The 15102-nt window shown below is 39.3% G+C and overlaps 1 long non-coding RNA gene across 4 annotated transcripts in view; it reads right to left on the bottom strand.

The window, feature by feature from the left end:
• Window positions 1-14590, bottom strand: part of Gm29949 — a 50806-nt gene extending 36216 nt beyond the window's left edge. For 2 of the 4 annotated variants that reach the window (XR_376091.2, XR_867644.3), the window contains exon 1: window positions 14375-14590. This is a non-coding gene — a long non-coding RNA (predicted gene, 29949). Of the gene's footprint in view, window positions 1-758; window positions 1139-6615; window positions 6730-14374 lie in introns of those variants that run through there. The other 2 variants (XR_376087.2, XR_003954557.1) reach the window with 2 other exon arrangements.
• Window positions 14591-15102: the final 512 nt, after the last annotated feature.

Raw genomic sequence — 15102 nt, 5'->3', positions numbered from 1 at the left:
GCTGGGATGATGATAAATGAGAACACACACACACACACAAAATCTAAGACTTAATAAAAATACACTAACAGTTGAGAATTTTTTCCCTTGCAATTGTCCATGTTTTATTTTGAAGATTCAGAATAGAGAATTTGAAGCAAATTCTTAATTGTAGTCCCTGAATTCCAGTACTTTTCTCCAGGGGACCCAGGTTCTTGGATCCCACTCTCTAGTGGCATTAGTTCCCGTTTTAAATTTTTTACATATTTAATTTATGTGTATTTACCTGGCTGAGTTTACATGTGGGACACATGTATTAATGCCAAAGATGTCAGAAGAGGGTGTTGGGCCCGCTATTACTAGAATTACAGATAGCTGTAAGTCCCCATGTGGGTGCTGAGAACCTGTGGACCAAACCTGGTTCTTCTGCTAGAGTGAACTGAGCAGTCTATCCAGTCCCTATAGCAATCCTAAAGATCCAAAGAAAACGTTTTCCTATATATTTTTCCTATTGCAATTTCAATAAACCCAATGACCCACTCCCCCCCCCCAAAAAGAGAAACAGCCAATGATGTCAAGGTCACTTTGATTCAATCAGAACTGAACAACCCCCCCTTAAATTTCCATTATAGGGTGACCCATATCATTCCTAAAAACTTAATGCTACTTTTGTTTGGGATTTCACTTTGAATATACACATCTTTAATATTAATATTTTTATTAGTTGAATGTTGTCACGACAGGGACACAAGTAGAGAGGGAAAAAAGAAAAAGCTTACCTTGCTGATCTGCTGTCTCCCCAGATGGGAAAACGTGTCAGCCTGGGAGTCTAGGAAGGCCTGGGCTCCACCAGCCATACTATTCATTGCTCCAGTCAAAGAGGGAACTGTAAAGGAGCTCCAATCAATGCGATCACACAAGGTCAGATAGATACAGAGGCGGCAGTGACTCCAGCTTTGCCTTCCCAGGGCTGACAGGGATACTGAGATTTCATGGGAAAGGGAAACAAGGTTGCACAGCCCCCAGGCAGATTATCTCAGGCAGCGTGGGGGCAGTGGTTGGTTTTTATCTCTTTTATGCTTCTGTAAGGTGGTTCCAGAGAAATCATTACAACTGTGGCTGATAGAAGAGAGCTGTCTCGTTCTAGACACATGATTGATGGTTCCTGCTCTGAGGTGAAGCCTCCGGTCCATTATGGGCCAACTGCTTCCACTTGAAAGATGATTTTATCCTAAGTGATCAGCTTCCTGAGACTTCTCTTACTGGAAGGGAGTCTTGATCCTTGTCATAAAGATATTATCAGTCCTGTCCTCCCTAGAATCTAAGGTAACTCCAGAAGGCAGTGTGTAGGCAGGAAATAAAGAGAGAAAAGAAACAGAGACAACCAGGTATGACTTGGGCCAATGACTGAGTTCTCTTTACTACATTGTCTTACCTCTTCCAATCACTGTTCTTTAAAATAAAGAAATATAAAGCTAAATATTTTAGATTTCCTTATTATAGGTTTAATATTCAAATAAATAAATGTGGACAGTAATGAAATAACGAAGTGACTGCAGGAGCAGCCACTTGTATGTGTATGCTGTTGAAAAGTCTATGGTGGAGTGTTGAGTTAGTGATTGTTTCAGTTAGATACTTCATTAGTTTGACAGTTTTATTCATTCATGCATCAGTCATTTTATTTGAACATTAGTCTCATTCGGCTCTTGAGTTAAAAACAGTATCAACATCCCAAATGAACTCTCACAGTCATGAGTCCGTACCCTAGAATTTCCTTACTATAGCCATTCTTTCTGACTGGTACTCAAAATGTATTTACCATGATACTTCTAGGATAGGACAAATGGCTCCACAGTTAAGAAGTCACGATGCTCTTAGGGAAGATCCAACCTCATTCAGTTCTCAGAACCAACATCAGGGGGCTCACAGACACCTGTAACTACAGCTCCACAGGGACCTTATGCTTCTAGACCCTGAAGTCACCAGCACTCACTTTAAAATACCCTCACATGGGTACATACACTCACATAATTAGAAAAGAAAAAATAAGTCTTAAAAATTAAATGATCGTTTCTGCACTTTCTACTATTTTGATCTTTGCCTTTGTTTTGTTTGATTTGGAGAAGGAGATGGAAGTTGGGCAGGTACGGTGTTTGGGAGGATCTGGGAGAAGTTGAGGGAGGGAGAAATATGATCAAAATACATTGTTTGGGAAAAATTTAAGAAAAAAAGATTTCTGAAAGACCTACTGCTTAAATAAGAAGAATTTATAATTATTTTAGAAGTTTAGCATCAGTAACAGTTTTCACTGTGACTTTGAAAACAGGTGAGTATATACTAGTAATTTTAAAACTATTAGTTTACACTTTTATCCCTCTTACTGTCTCATTGTCAAGGAAATCTTCCCTCCCTCTCATGTCCCTTTCCTGATTGCTCCCTTTAATGCTCCGTCCCAGCTTTGACTGTATGCATGCATCTGTGCCTGAGAAATTACAAAGTGATTTCCTTTTGCCCCCGTTCCCATAAATATGTCCAACCAGTTGATTTTATGATTACTTAGCATCAGTTATTCTTGACATAGATGACTTAACCTACATTATCCTTACATTGGTCTGTTGGATCTTTCCCAACAGGAAGCTGCTTACAGTGTGCTACACATGCTAATAAATTCGGTTCTCCATTGCTCTTGTGTAACTACTGGGACCCCATTTATAATGAATTACTTTCAACATCTTCTGTTCACACTCTGCTTTCTCTTCTAGGTAGACTTCTATGAAACACTGAAGTACTCGTTTCCTTTTATTTTCAAATAAAAAAGTGGGACAATAGAACATACCAACAAATCTCTTGACAGGAGCTCCCTGTCAAGGGGAGAGGGGAGCCAAGCCCTTTTGCTTATATGCTGTGACCATCTCTAAGTGGATATGTTCTGCCTCATATCCAGCCTCAAGTAGCTTTTGTGAAACGAGGGAAATTCATTAAGAATGTAAAAACAGAAGTGAATTTTAATGAAAATAAATACAAGTTGATGGGACTTAAGGTTTCTAAAAAATATTCAAGAGAAATGAAGAGTAGTTAAAAACAGGGGGTGGGGGTTGTCTACCATAGACTCAACAGGCTTGGAAAGTAACAAAGAAGATAGACTAAATGATATGCTAATGACCTGTGAGTGCTTAATCAAGCCAGCAGTAAATGCACAGATCGAGACATGAAGCCTGACAGCTAGGAGATCTGGGACTCTGTGCCAACCTCTGAGCCTGTGGCTTATGTGGCTGCACTGCCAGTATTGTTTATATACAATACAATGGACAAGTGCAACTCTGACATAACTAACACACAATTGTCTTTTATATCCTATTGTCTCTTTAAAATGAATTCAGTGACAGCGCCAAGAAATTTACTAGAACCACTAATTAGGTATGGCTTTGGGATGAAACCAATATATCTAAATCCTTTGTATTTCTATGTGCTAGTAAAGACGCTCTAAAAAGTGAATCAAGAAAACAATGCCAGAAATAAACAATACCATTGGAAAGAAAAAAATGCTAAGAAATAAATTTAAGCAAAGAGGAGAGAGATATTTACATTAGAAAATGGAAGACATGAATGGAAGATGTTGGGGAAGACATAAATAGTGGGAACGGGGTCCTCTTTTCATAGAACAGAAAAAATTCATTTTGTTAGTATGTTAATACTACCCAGAGTGACATACAGATGCAACATAATTCTATCAAAATTCCTATGGGTTAAGTAGGTCAATGCATGCCTTTAATCTCAGTGCTTGGTAGACGGAGGCAGGCAGATTCCCGTAAAATATGCATAGGATAGAGTCACAGGGAAGAATGCCACTCTGTGAACACACAGCGGATTCCCTCAGCATTGCTCAGCTGTCGCACTCACAGGTGTGTTTGCAGACAGAGCTCAGACGAGGAGAAGAGAGCTAAGTATCACAAATCACAGCTCTGCCTGAAGCGTTTGCATAAGGAGCATGATGAACAGGACAACCAGTGTTGATATGGAGAAGTGTGAGCGCTGGGTGAAATGCTCTTTTGCTTTCAGGACGGATGGGAGCTATTTTCCACCTTCCTCGTGTATTTAGAAACAGTCAGACAGATCAAACAATGGGACGAGTTTCCTTTAATCACGCTGATCCTTGACTAAGCATGTTTCTTGTCCTGCTTTGCTTTACTGCTCAAGTGCTGGTGCTGATGCAAATGTCAAAGGTCACCATCAACAAAAGGATTGCTCTCCCCTGGGCTGATGTATTTGCAACCTAATTTCAGAATGCTTTTGTTCCAGATGCCTTGAACCAACAGAGCTTAAGCTACTGAATCTCAGAGCGCATTCAAAGAAGCCCAGTGGAATATCATACTATGTATGCATAGAGGTGCACCTCCACAGTCGACCACATTCTTTTGCGGGTGCACAGCAAAAAAGAAGAATGTTTTAAACAGGGATGGCCGAAAGATAGAGATGGGACATTCATTTATATCTCAGACAACTTTTGCTTACATTTATGGCTTTAACGACATGTTGAAAATTCAGAGGAGAGATGGCTATAGCAACCATTCATACAACCAGAAAATAAGATTGTTCACCTCATCTAATTGTTATTAATAAAATCATCATTTACTGTAGTCACTTGTTACAAACACCCTGAAGAATCTCCTGATCCACACCACTCAGAAGATTTGAAACTAGAAAGCTAACATGTCTTGGTGGTGAGTAAGAAAGACAAAATGTGTCACCAGTCTGAACCTACCTTTTTGATTATATCAACAAATCAAATTAAACCATTTGTCAGAGCCCTCAGAACATTAAAGCTTTTGGGAGAACAGAAAGCAACACTCTGCCATCAGTTTACTAAGTGTATGAACAAACAAACCCAAATTATAATTATGACAAGTTGAGGCTATTAGAGTATATGAATGAACTTTAAGATCTGCAAGTTTTCTAAGCCCGGGATCAAATTTTATGCCCCCAACAATAGTCCTAGAGAATCTGAGTTACTTCCAAACAAGAGGAAGCAAGACAAAACAAATACCTATTGATTTAATTACACAGTAATTAAGTATGGAACTAAAAACTGAATTATTGAGACAAAAGAAAAAAAGAAAAGAAGAAAGAGAGAAAAGAAGGAAGGAAGGAAGGAAGGAAGGAAGGAAGGAAGAAAGAAAGAAAGAAAGAAAGAAAGAAAGAAAGAAAGAAAGAAAGAAAGAAAGAAAGAAAAGACAGAATGAGCCATAAGCTTAAAAGACAATAAGGTAGCCATTGAGATTCTATTCAGTGACCTCTAGTAGACTCAGTGCATCCCGAGAGAATTTTCTTTCAGTTACATATGCTATGCTGCATCACAAATCATCCAAAATAGAAGTTAAACTAAATAGAGAGCCATTCTCAGCTGACACATCCTTCAGAGTTTAGGGAGAAGACAGAGAGGAGCTGGAAACCCTTATCTGCAGATTTAGCCTATGGGCCCTGGAATAAATAGGACCTGAATACTGAGCTTGCTACTGGAGCCATTTCAGAGCAGGCCATTTCCATCCATTCCTGCAGAGAGCGAGGACTGAAAAGAACATGTTTCTTTTTAAAAACCAATCCCAATTTCCAAGAGGGCCACTGTAATATTTCCAAAGTAAGCCAGACTGAGAATGGCATTTTTTGGTCTTAATTTTGAGGGAGCTCTATTACAATTTTGACAAGAAAATTGCACCAAGCATCCCCAACTAATGTTTATAAGGCTGCCAGTTTTCCACCAATGTGATTTGATAAACTCAGAGTAGGCTGATTTTCATTGAATTTGCTAACTGCTGAATTGAGAAGGATGTAACACACGTGAGTTAAATAATATGGACAAGTATCTTGATAATTTCATCAATTAAAAATAAACTGTAAAATATTGGTTTAATAATTTTTAAAAGAGTTTTGTGTATTGTCCACCTAATGTATCATTGATCAAACACAGCATAAAATATATGATCAGAAGTGAAGGCTTAAAATAATTATTAAAATAATAAAGTAAATAAATACTAGTTAAAGCAGAATATAAATGCTGTACAGTTACTCCAAGCTCACTTAAATTATTAATGACAAAGTGTCTCTTAAAGCTGCTGGCATACATTGAAAGCTAGTGTATGTGCTGCATACATCTGCATATTTATCAACCAGAGGCATGTAAATAGATAGCTAAAGATTCCTTTTCACTCTTTATTGTAAACAGTTAACAGTTGTTGGGGATTACAACAGTAAGGAATCTAACTGTTTCCCTATCAAAATTATAGTTTGAAACAGAAGGTGTAAATTGATGGTGCTGAAGGAAACTCTGCATCTCTAAACAATAGTCGACTACACAATGAGATCAAATCCATACCTCATTTCTCACTCTTTAAAATTCCTTGGGAGAGAGTTAAAATAACAACCCCAGCAGGGCAGCTGCAAAGCAGAATGGACTGGTTCACACACCTCATTATTACAGCTTCTTCAAACTGTGGGTACTGAAGGGAAAGATATTTTTACTGCAGCCAGAAAATGGAAAGGAGGAAACGGCAGCCAAGTGTTGTCACATCAAAAACAGAAACAAGCCCTCATGAGCTTCCCCAGTTTTTCCTTAAAGCGAATCAAAGATGCCTCACTTACTGTAAGCCCAAGCTGCCCGTGATCTGCTTCGTTTAAAAGCCAGAACATTTAGGTTGGGCCCAGACACACGTTTTCATTAGCTGCAGATTTAGAGACTGGAAAATCCCGTGTCAGCTGTGAATAGAGATGTTCAAGAACATAAGATCGGCGGCAATGTTCAAGAAAGTGTGGTTAACATTGCATTCTGGGAAGGAATAGCGACAACTTTCAAAAGCCAGAGTCTTTGCCCAGAAAGACTTTTCATGGCAAAACACCACAAAGAGCCAGGGCGTTTCCAATGGGTTTGTTGTTATCACAATTGCTGTTCTTCTTACCATCTAAGACACTGTGTCAGTAAATAGAGTTATCTGCTTAGACTAGGTACTGGGAAATGTCTACCATGATTAGATAAGTAAGAATGACTTGTGTATAAAACATGAGCAATTGCTAATATCTTGTGGATCCACATTCAAAAGTAGCATAAATAAGACAAATATGGGGAGTCTCTGATCAAAAGCGACAATAACACTCTATGAACTTTATGGCATTCCTCTCCGAAGACTTCAAAGCCTCTGATAAATTGTGTCATGAGCCAGTCCATAGACAGATAAGGAAAATGCCATTCTCCTTACCACTGGCATCATATCTGAAAAGATAAAAGGAGTAGCCCTCACTCAGGCTTTTCTTCAGTAAAAAGGGCACCATATAAATCTAACAGGACGCTTCCAACTAGAGCTGTGTCATTAACTTAACCAAAAAAGAAGAAATATAAAACTACTTATTTTCATAGTTACCATAATAATTTTACACACTGAATGTCCAGTACCCTAACACAACCAGTCAAACTTCTCTACTGCCTAGCAAAATCTGCTCTGGTCTTTTGATATCTTAGGGCAAATCTTTACGGGATCCACATAGTCCTAATTAATGCAAAAATCCACTCACTGGTGTTCTTTAATTTATGTGACTCCTAATGCATTTATTCATTCTTTCACCAAATATATTCCCCTTCTACAATTTACACTCTCATGCCACCACAATGCTTAATGTCTGTTGTAAAGAAGGAAGATTTCAACATTTTTATGACTTTTCCCATCCATCATCATCATTGTTAATGTTGATACTTGATAATCTGATTGTTTTCAATGTGGAATTTGGAACTAGAGAGGAAGCTAAATTATCTAGCACTTCTCCAGCATGAGTGAGGCCCATCCTCTACTAGAAGATAAAGTAAAACTGCCCTGATGGCTTTAATCTGAGCTTCTCAGACGCCTGAGATAAAAGGAATAATTACAAATTCAAAAGCTGGTCTGGGCAAGCTTAGTGGTAGGGCATTGGACTAGCATCCATGAGGATTTATGTTCAACCTCTAGTTACACAGAGAGATGCGTATTTCACAGCAAGATGGGGCACACACGTTATATATCTTAAGAATGAATTGGCAAACCTTCTAAGACAGCGAATCATTTAGATCTCTGTCATTCCACAGGGCTTTGCTTTTTCCTTGGAATGCTTATTACATTAAAATTACTTTTAGGTATTTTTGCTGGTGGTGCTTGAAATTGAATCCAGGATTTAGTACATGCCAACCAAGTACACTGCCCTCAGCCTAAAACCCAAGATCCTAGGCATTGGAAGTATGTGTATGTTTCTCTATAAGAAATGCTGGGGGCATTGACAGAATGTCAAGATGTCAAGTTGGCTTTGTTCATTATCTGTAAGCAGCATAACTTCAACTCCAGCAGATCCAAGCTCTTCTTCTATTCTGACTTTCATGGACACATCCAGACTTGCATGTAATTAAAAATAAAATTATATACTCTGTATGTAGATTTATATTCTCTGAACACATAAATATGTACTATGCATTTATTCTGAAGTTGACATTATTCTAAGTGTATTACCAGTATCAAATATTTAGCTAGCTATCGCTCTTCCAGTGCTACCTGCAAATCAGTATCAAATATTTACCTAGCTATAGCACCTCCAGGGGTGTTCTCGACTTAAAACAATGTCACCTATTCAAGTTCGCCTAGAAGCTCTATCTATAGCCTTTACTGATACACTTAGAGAATGAAGAGGATTTAACATCTTCATAACACTTGCTCTAGAGATTTATTCTAAAGTCCCAAAGCTACAACCAGGCAGCCTTAAATTTTTAAATTAGTCTTCATGACCAGTTTAGCATGCTGTCAGGATTGCCAGTTCTATCCTTCACTAGTGCCTATCATCTGATACCCAAACTGTTTTTGGTAAAAGATCTTACAATGATGGGTAGACAGAGCAGATTTTTTTTTAATTAGTTGGTCCTGAGTAAACACTTTATAGAAACTGCTTTTTACTGTGCTACATTAATGACAATTAACATGACACACAGTTCCAAATGAATTAAATGCGATAATGTGATATGCCTTTCAGATTCATATTGGTCAGTTGGCAAAAGTTATATCACCTTGATGCAGTTTGTAGGTGGCACAAGATCCCATGGGTCTCTAACATTATGAGTGAGATTTATTTATTTGTTTAAAATAGATTCTTTTTATATAATATATTCTGATTATAGTTTGACCTCTACTGACTCCTCCCAGACTCTCCCCATATCCCCCTCCCCCAAATCCACACCTTCTCCCCATCTCATTAGAATACAGGCAGGCACCTAAAAGTAACAATATGACAAAATAAAACCAAACAAACACTGGAAAACAGAGAGCCAAACAAAAAAACACAAGAAACATATTCAGATGAAGAGACACATGTACACACACACACATACACACACACACACACACACACACACACACACACACACACACACGCACACGCACACGCACACGCACACGCATGCATGTACACAAACCCTATAAAAACACAAAGCCAGAAACCATAATATATATGACATAAAAGACCTGTAAGACAAATAAAAATATTTTGCTTTGACTAACTTTTCAAGGCATGGGACTGCCCTTAAGAGTGGTTTCTATTCTGACTGGTGTGAGGGCCCCCAATGGAGGAGCTAGAGAAAGTATCCAAGGAGCTAAAGAGATCTGCAACCCTATAGGTGGAATAACATTATGAACTAACCAGTACCCCGGAGCTCTTGTCTCTAGCTGCATATGTATCAAAAGATGGCCTAGTCGGCCATCACTCGAAAGAGAGGCCCATTGGACTTGCAAACTTTATATGCCCCAGTACAGGGGAACGCCAGGGCCAAAAAATGGGAATGGGTGGGTAGGGGAGTGGGGGGGGATTTTGGGATAGCATTGGAAATGTAATTGAGGAAAATACGTAATAAAAAAAAAAGAGTGGTCTCTATGCCCTGTGAGATTCCACAGGAGGACAAATTTTTTCATTTGCCAATTTTTCATTTTCAGTGGAGATTTCAATTTGGAGATTGTTTCTTGGTTAGGGATAGGGCTTACGTTCACTTCCCCTTCAGCGAGCCCACCTGCCCCAGACCCATGCAGTCACAGTTTCTATGAGTCCATATGTGCACCGATCCTGCGTTGTCTAGAAAGACTCATCACCGTGGTGTCCACCAACCCCTCTGACTCTTAGAATCTTTCTGCATCCTCTCGTTCAGGATTCCCTGAGCCTGCAGGGGTTTGATTCCAACACATTTCTAAACTGAGGCATTCTAAACTGTGCTGTTTTATTTGTGGTGAGGAAAACTTTTAGCTGTCAATAAAAGCACCACAACGTCCTTTGGTAAATAAGATGCTCTGTAAGTCATATATTCTGATACACAGTGAGTGGAAGCTATCGAAGTCGAGGAAGAGTGATGGTTTTAATAATGCAGCTGTGTGCCAATGGAAGTTTCACTTTGCTCAGCCATGCTTCACATTTAAGTCAAGGAAGGAAGAGTAAAAAATGTTCTGTAGGATTGTGCCAGAAATTTACATCTTAGATATGCAATATGAAAAGAAATGTCTCAGAGAAGAGGGATTCCCAAATCTTTCTGTGTCCAAAGACATCACACACTATTTAGTTTTATATTTTAATTGTATAATATATTCTGATCATATTCTTTTCCTTCCCATAGGTCCTCCAAGTTCCTCCCTGATGCCCACACACAAAAAGTCTATTTGCAATCAGTACCTGCCAAGAAAGGGAAAACTGGGTTTCTCCCCCAATGGAGTCTCACTAGTTACATCACATAAGTGGATGCTCACAGTCAGCTATTGGATGGATCACAGGGCCCCCAATGGAGGAGCTAGAGAAAGTACCCAAGGAGCTAAAAGGATCTGCAACCCTATAGGCGGAACAACATTATGAACTAACCAATACCCCAGAGCTCTTGACTCTAGCTGCATATGTATCAGAAGATGGCCTAGTCGGACATCACTGGAAAGAGAGGCCAATTGGACATGCAAACTTTATATGGCCCAGTACAGGGGAAGACCAGGGCCAAAAAGTGAGAATGGGTGCGTAGGGGAGTGGGGGGGGGGTATGGGAGACTTTTGGGATAGCATTCAAATTGTAAATGAGGAAAATACCTAATAAAAAAATTAAATATAAAGTAATACTAATAGAAAAAAAAGAACCACGATAAGAATGTACATACCTTTTTTGTTTTGTTTTGTTTTGTTTTTGACATGTAGAATGTGCTCTGAAGTATAGAGAAGGACAGGACAGGCTTGACTGAAGAACTCCTATTTGTTTAGTAAGTCTGTTAACTGTAGATCTACTGAGACCATCAAAAACTGTACAACTTATTCTAAATAAAATAGACCCATGACATAGTCTGTTCCTCCTGCCACGAGTTTCCTCTTAGACTTTGGTCCACACACCCATGACCTCAGGCTCACCTAGACGTAAAGGGCCAGAAACAGTTCATTTCAATGATCTCTTTCACTTATCCCTGAGGTAAGCCAAACCACGGATAAACTGCCCTAAGGAAAACCATTTTGCGTAAGTTGTGCCTAAGCAGTGACATAACATAAAATGTATATGAGGACCAAAAGAGGACAAAAGATGCTGCTATCATTTATATTTTTGTATTAAGTAAAATGAATTGTTTCTTGGCTCTTACATCTTTATGCATCTTTTGAAAATACATTCATCTACCTCAGTTTTGATCACTGCTTTTCTTTTGTAAGTGCATTTTTAATTATTTTATTTATTCACTTTACATCCCGCTCACTGTCCCCCCAATTACCCCTTCCATAATTCTTCCCCCACCCCTCCCCTTCTCCTCTGAGCAGATAGGGCCCCCCTTAAGTATCCCCCCACCATGACACATCAAGTCTCTGTGAGGCTAGGCATTTCCTTTCTCACTGAGGCAGACAAGGCAGCCCAGCTAGAAAAACATATCCCACATACAGGCAATAACTTTTGGGATAACTCCCACTCCAGTTGTTTGGAACTCACATGAAGACCAAGCTGCATATCTGCTACATATGTGCAGGGATGCCTAAGTCCTGCCCAAGTAAGTTCTTTGGTTGGTGGTTCAGTCTCTGAGAGTCCTAAGAGTCCAGGTTAGTTGACTCTGTTGATCTTCCTGTAGCGTTCCTATCTCTTTCAGGACTCCAGTCCTTCCTCCTATTCTTCCATAAGAGTTCCCAAGCTCTCTCCACTGATTGGCTGTGGGTGCATGCATCTTTGTGAGTCATCTGTTGGGTATAGCCTCTCAGAGGACAGTCATGCTAGGCTCCTGTCTGCAAGCATAACAAAGTATTATTAATAGTGCCAGGGACTGGTGCTTGCCCATGGGATGGGTCTCAAGTTGGGCCTGTTATTAGTTGTCCACTCCCTCAGTCTCTGCTCCATCCCCAATCGCTGCATTTCTTGTAGACTGGATAAATTTTGTGTCAAAAATTTTGTGGGAGAGTTGGTGTCCCTATCACTCTATTGGGGTTCCTTCCTGACTACAGGAGGTGGCCCCTTCAGATTATAAATCCCCATTGCTGTGAGTCACAACTAAGGACACCCGCCATTGATTCTTGGGTGCCTCCCTTATCCCAGGTCTAGGTCTCTTCCAAGAGATGCCCTCCCAACCCCTGTCAGTTGCAGATTTCCATTTATTCTCATGTCCATCTAGTTATCCCGCCTCTCCTGTTTCTCCCCACACCAGATCTGGGAAACCCTTATTCCTCTCCCTGTACCTTCTCCCACCCAGTTCCTTCCATCCATCTGCCTCATAACCATGTTATTCCCCATTCTAAGTGAGATTCAAGTATCCTTGCTTGACCCTTACTTCTTGTTTAGCTTCATTCGGTCTGTGGAGTATAGCATGGGTATTCTGCATTTTATGGCTAATATCCACTTATAAGTTAGTACATACCATACATGTTCTTTTGGAACTGGGTTACCTCACATAAGATGATATTCTCATGATCCATCCATCCATTTGCCTGCCAAATTCATGATGTCTTTGTTTTAATATCTGAGTAATATTCTACTGTGTAGATGTACCACATTTCCTTTATCTATTCTTCAGTTGAGGGAAGTCTAAGTTGTTTCTACTTTCTGGCTATTACAAATAATACTGCTAGGAACATAGTAGAGCAAGTGTCTTTGGGAGATGGTGGAACATCTTTTGGGTATATGCCATGGAGATCACCATTATTCTTATCCTTTTTATGCTGTGTCTCTAAGAAATGCTAAGATTCATTTCCTTCAGTACTCAGCTATTTTGGAGTAAACCACATGTACCCCACATTTTGTGACATTTGGTGATCATCAAATGACTACACTGGGATGGAAAATTAGAAGAGGCATCCCAGCCTCCAGGCACAGTCACTCAAACACTTTCAACTCATTTACAATCCAGAATTGTAGGCTCCATTAGCAGAATGATAGCTTTCTCATGCCAAAAAATAGGGACCGATCAGCAAGACTAACAGCCAGAGTATTTGCAAAACACATTATCTTGACAACCATTCTGTCTCAACCGCCATACCAGCTTTCTCTTAAAAAAGCTATTAATATCAATTTATCATATTTATATATAAATAAATTATGTATAAATATTGAATATATTACAAATACTTCATTGGAACAATTATTTTGCTAAAGGCCATAGTTACAAATTATCTTTGTATAAGCCTACTGGTAAATTAGTCCAGAATAACACCCTTCTGATAACTTTCTTTCTGCCAAAACCAGTAGTCCATCTTGACTTGGGGATGCCAGGATGCTAATGGGAAGATCTGCCAGAGACAGAGCCTTACATAGAAATGGATCAGGAAAGTTACTACTAACCAATCATACACTAATGTTCAAGGGCACTAAGTTATCTGCACCCTAATTCTACCTGTTATCATTTGGCTTATTTCAATGAATTGTTTGATTAAAATAAATATGTCCAGTATTCCTTCTATATGCTTATGCCATGAGTGTAAGAGACAAACTGTCAGAGGTCCCAACAGGAAACTGGTATAATCAGAAAAAAAAATCCTTCAAATTATTTACTTCAAAACTCAAATTATTATTCAAGTTAGTTATCTTTCAAAATGTAATTGCATCAACCTCACATAACTCAGTTAATTTACTGAGATACTTAAACATGAATTCGCAACTAATTCATCTTGGCAGAGTCACCACGATTTGCTTCTTAAAAACAGATGTTCTATCAGTGCATTTGCTGAAAAAAAAATCCTTTTCTATAGTCATTGTGGGTGGCTGGCAACTTATGCTTTGAAAATGTTCCAGTCATAATCATTGTGGTCACATGGTGAGGAGAAGAACTTGGGAGACATAATAAGTCATTTATTTGTATGCTAAAATAGGCTCCTGAACTCTTAATTCACTAACCCCTTGGACCTGCCCAATCTTGGCTTACCTCGACGTGGAAAGTGGGTGGCCATCCACTCAAGAAGTCCCGTTGATTTCTGGTCCAGTTTTCACAAGAGACTGTCCACCCTCCTATTCTGCTGGTTAACTTTTAAAATAGAGAGCCACTCCTTAATCAACAATGAGGAACTGTTTCTTGCCAGAGAAGGAGCTCCTGAATCATCACTAGCTGATTTCCACCCAGAGCCGTGTGAAAAGAGTTTCAGTCCTGGGGATGATTTTGAAGAATATAAGCACGTCACTTTCTAGACAGCTACATTCTCACCCTTAAATGATACGGTGCCATCAAAAAGCTTTGTTGGACTCTGACAAGACAGTTACTTTGTTGTAATTGGCCCTCGGCTTACATTAATGGATGCCCTAAACGGGTCTTTCAAAGCTTTATAAAACAGACTACTGTAATTACTTAGTAATGTCATTAAAATGTCATCCACAAGCACCCGGAGTCCTCGAGACAAAGACACACTCAAGGAGTAGGCCTCTGGCTCTGACCTCAAACGACGAGGGCATCGTCTCCTCTCTAGCGACAGACTGCTCAAAGCTGACCAGAGCATCTTTGCCTCAACTACAAAGAAGCTCAAGAGTTCATGCTATTAACTCAAGTATGTATCTACGCAAGTCTTTACAAGTACGCATTTCTTCTATATTTGCACAGAAATGTTTCATGACCTTGAGCTTTTGCTTCACGTAGTTATCTATGAATTTTTGTAAATATCA

Source organism: Mus musculus, chromosome 3 (assembly GCF_000001635.26).
Source record: "Mus musculus strain C57BL/6J chromosome 3, GRCm38.p6 C57BL/6J".
NCBI lineage: Eukaryota > Metazoa > Chordata > Mammalia > Rodentia > Muridae > Mus > Mus musculus.
This window is presented reverse-complemented; position numbering and strand designations above follow the sequence as displayed.